We start from the raw sequence: 4,398 nt of genomic DNA, 5'->3' as shown, positions 1-4,398 counted from the left end.
TTCCTGCAACTCTATGAGCTGAGCATCGAAGCGGCCATCGGCGATGAAAAAGTCATGGCGAACTGGTTTCCCATGGCTCTCAAGGATGGGCCCCGCTCCTGGCTCCTGAACCTGCAACATGGCTCGATCTCCTCCTGGGACGAGATGCACGACCGCTTCGTCGCCAACTTCCAGGGCACTCGCGACCGCCCACCTGCCGCGGGCGATCTACGCCGCATCAAGCAACAGCCAGGAGAGACCCTCCAGAAGTACATCCAGTGCTTCAATAACACCCGCCTCAAGATCCCCAAGGTCACGGATGAAGCCATCATCTCCATTTTCCCAGACGGCGTCCGTGACGTCAAGATAAAGGAAGAGCTGGCTATCCACGAGGGGCTTTGCACATCTCAGGAGCTGTTCAACCTGGCGACCAAGTGCGCAAGAGGAGAGGAGGGGCGCCTCTCTCTCCTTGAGCTGCCAGCTGCAGGAGTGGAGGAGAAGAAGGCCAAGGCCAAGGACGTGAAGCGCAAAGAGGCAGTAGTGCTCGCAGCGGAGCCCGACACCAAGCGAGGAAGGGATCATCCCGAGTCATCCAAGAACGCCCGACCATTCTGCACCTTCCACAATCTGAACACCCACAACACCAGCGACTGCCAAGAGCTCAGAGCCATACGGGAAGGACGCTACAGTCGACGCCCCGAGCGCAACGACCGGGGCTACGGCCACGGAGGACACGGAGGCGGACGCTGGGACGACCGTGGCCCGCGCCAGGAGTGGCGCGACCGTCCTCGTGAGGACCACTGGCAGGACCAACCTCGCGAGGGCGCCTGGAGGGACCCGCCTCGTGAGGATTGCCCAGAGGGCAACGCCGGTGTTCCCCCGTTGCCGCCACCGAGAAGGAGCGACGACCACCACCAGGACGAGGGGGCTGGGGGCTTCCAGGAGCCATGTGCGATCGCTTCCATCTTGGGCGGTGCTCAGGCCCCAGCCTCTCAGCGCATCTTCAAATAGTTCGCTCGCGAGGTGAACGCGGTGCTCCCCAAGCTCGAGGCCACGCGCTCGCTCAGGTGGTCCCAATGTGCCATCACCTTCGACTCGGCAGACCAGCTCAAGTGCACAGCCACCGCTGGCGCACTCCCTATGCTGTGCTCCCCAGTCATCAGCAATGTGCAAGTCACCAAGACTCTCATCGACGTCGGCGCAGGGCTCAATGTCCTATCCGTCGACACGTTCGACAACCTCCAAGTGCCCTATGAGCAGCTCCAGCCAACCAAGCTTTTCTCAGGAGTGACTGACGGTTCCACCACACCGATAGGGCAAGTCCGCCTGCCTGTCACCTTCGGGGAGCGCAAGAACTACAGCACCGAGCTCATCGACTTTGATGTCACGCACATCTGCCTGCCGTACAATGCCATCCTCGGGTATCCAGCCTTGGCCAAGTTCATGGCAGTCACTCAGCACGGCTACAATGTTCCCAAGATGCCAGGAAGCGGGGGAATCATCACGGTCCCATGTGAAGAAAGGGATGTGGTGTGCTCCCTTGAGTGCACCTTCCAAGCCGCAGCAATCGACAACCCTGACAGCAGAAGTGAAGGCCCTCCGGAGACCATCCCCAGGAAGAAGCGCCGCGCTGCACAGGAACCCAAGAAGATGGCATCGTGTCAGTAGCCTCATCAGGATCAGCGCCCACTCCAGGGATGCCTCCCTCCACCGCATAGGAAAGCGCGCCCAGCGCCCTCCTCAGGCAGAACTCGGGGGCTCTCTCTTGGATAGCCTCAAACCTTGCCAACCTCGTGAGGGAGGCTGTCGGTGTTCTGGGAACGGGGGTCCCAGACTTTCCTCCCTGCAGCCTGCGGCGTGGCTCAAAGGGGGGCCCAGCGCGGCCCATCTTCACCAACACAAACCCGAGACCCTCGCGAGGGGCCAAGCATCGCGGGGCGGACGACGCGGAGCTTCTTCAGGCACGGCCTCGTCAGGCTGGCTCACGAGGAGGCGGAGAGATCAAGGTGGGGTACCTCACGAGGTGCCCGTGACGCAAGCCATGACGACCGAGGGCGCCAGGCGGGTGCCAGCCCGCGCAGTGTCCTCCTTTCCTCTTTGATGCAAAGGGGGCAAGCGCAGCCGCGGAGTACCGAGGCATCAGGCAAAGGTTGCCATTTCGGTGCAACAAGACCAAGACCAGGAGGACTACGAGACGGAGGTCACCGTGGAGCCCAAGATGGCGTCATCACCAGAGCTTTGCATTGGCGAAGACTACTTTTGTCAGGGTAGCTAGTACTAGCTGTCCCCCTTCAAATTAGCCCGCCATTGTTGGCTCCCTTCCCGCTCGATATTTGGGAAGAGGACCAGGGCCTCTATAAATAGGATCAGCCACCCGCTAGAGGGAAGGAGGGAGAAAAGAAAAGGAAGAGACAGACAGAGAGAGCGGAGGAGTTCGGAGAAGGAGGCTCTTGAGAGAGGGGTTCCGATCAGAAAGAGAGAGAGAGAGAGAGAAAGGTGACTAAGCTCCTCCCAGCAGTTCATCGCCCCAGCCAAGAACAGACCCTCGCGAGGCTGTTCTTCCTTGTATTGTTCATCATCATCAGCCCAAGAGGCAATCCACCACACCACACACTGGAGTAGGGTATTACACCACAACGGTGGCCTGAACCAGTATAAACCCTGTGTCTCTTGTGTTGTTCTGGCCATAGTTTAGATCCTAGCAAGGCGGAGGGGTGCAGGTAGGTAGGAGGCGAAATCTCCGTGCACACCCCAGTGTTTGAACCTCAAGGGTCTGCCGGAACCCGAAATCCGACATTTGGCGCGCCAGGTAGGGGTGTGTCGGGATTCGTCTTCCACTGCCTCGTTCTCCTCCGACCATCACGCCCATGTCTAATGCTCGTCGGGCCCGCGCCGAGCACCGGGCCACACTCGCTTCCCGCGTCGCCCAGACGGCCCCTGTCGGCAGGCGTCCTCGCTGTTCCCCGTCACCCGCCGTCAACGCCGCCACCGGCCCGGCGGGGGACGAGCAGCAAGCATCGTCCCAGCATCCGTCTGTGCGGCAAGACGGCCGCACCGCAACTCCCTCCCTCGCCCCAGCTGGTTCTTCGTCCCGCGCGCTCCGCGCACCCATGGAGGCTCGGGCTGCACTCATCGCGGCAAACGAGCTCCTGCACTACCGTCCCGTCGACGACGTCTACGAAGAATGGCTCCACCGCGTCGCCGAGCTCGTCCACGCCGCAGGGGGCTCTCCTGCGCCGTCCGTTCCGCTACACCGCACCCCGCCCCACGCGGGCGATGAAGCTCCAGCGGCGCCCCGGCCGCCTCCTCCTCAGGAAGGCGCCATGGCTCCAAGGCGCGTGGCCCCTGGGTGGAACCCGCTCCGTCAGGTGCCAGCGCGGCAAGAGTAGAGCTGTCAAGAAGTCCCTCGCTCGCAAGAAGCTGCCCGGGCGCTCCCTGCTCCAGCATGTCGCGACCATGCTCCTGCTCCCGCGCGTCAAGACCCCGCGCTGCTCCCAGCTGCAGCGCGAGGGGACATTCAAGACCAAGCTCCCCGTCATCCAAGGCTTCCCGTGGCCACAGCAGGCTGCCGCGCCTTCACCATCGAGCTACGCAGCGTCGCGTGGCCCGGCAAGTTCAAGCCAGACTTGCCTCCTCGCTACGACGGCACGGCTGACCCTGCGGAGTTCCTCCAGCTCTACGAGCTGGGCATCGAAGCTGCCAACGGAGACGAGAAGGTAATGGCAAACTGGTTCCCCATGGTGCTCAAGGACGGGGCCCGCACCTGGCTCCTGAACCTGGCTCCAGGCACAATCTCCTCCTGGGACGAGATGCGCACCCGCTTCATCACCAACTTCCAAGGCACTCGCGACCGGCCACCCACCGTGAGCGACATGCGCCGCATCAAGCAACAGCCCGGGTAGACCCTGCAGAAGTACATCCAGCGCTTCAACAATGCGCGCCTCAAGATTCCCAAGGTGACTGAGGAGGCCATCATCTTGGCCTTCTCCGACGGCGTGCGCGACGTCAAGATGAAGGAGGAGCTGGCGATGCATGAAGACCTGTGCACTTCCTTGGAGCTGTTCAACCTGGCAACCAAGTGCGCCAGGGCCGAGGAAGGGCGACTCTCCCTCCTCGAGCTGCCTGCAGCGGACCCAGAAGAGAAGAATCCCAAGGCCAAGGATGTGAAGCGTAAGGGGGCTGCCGTGCTCGCGGCAGAACCAGACACCAAGCGAGGCAGAGATCAGCCCGAACCTTCCAAGGGCAGCCGGTACTGTGTGTACCACGACCTCCACACCCACAACACCAACGAATGTCAAGAGCTCTGAGCCATGCGAGAAGGAAGGATCGGCCGTCGCCCTGACCGCAGTGACCGGGGCTACGACCGAGGAGGAGGAAGGAACGCAGGACGCTGGGAAGACCGCGGCCCGCGCCAAGGGT

Source organism: Triticum urartu, chromosome 1 (assembly GCF_003073215.2).
Source record: "Triticum urartu cultivar G1812 chromosome 1, Tu2.1, whole genome shotgun sequence".
NCBI lineage: Eukaryota > Viridiplantae > Streptophyta > Magnoliopsida > Poales > Poaceae > Triticum > Triticum urartu.
The sequence above is the reverse complement of the archived record's forward strand: the minus strand, read 5'-3'. Positions refer to the sequence as shown.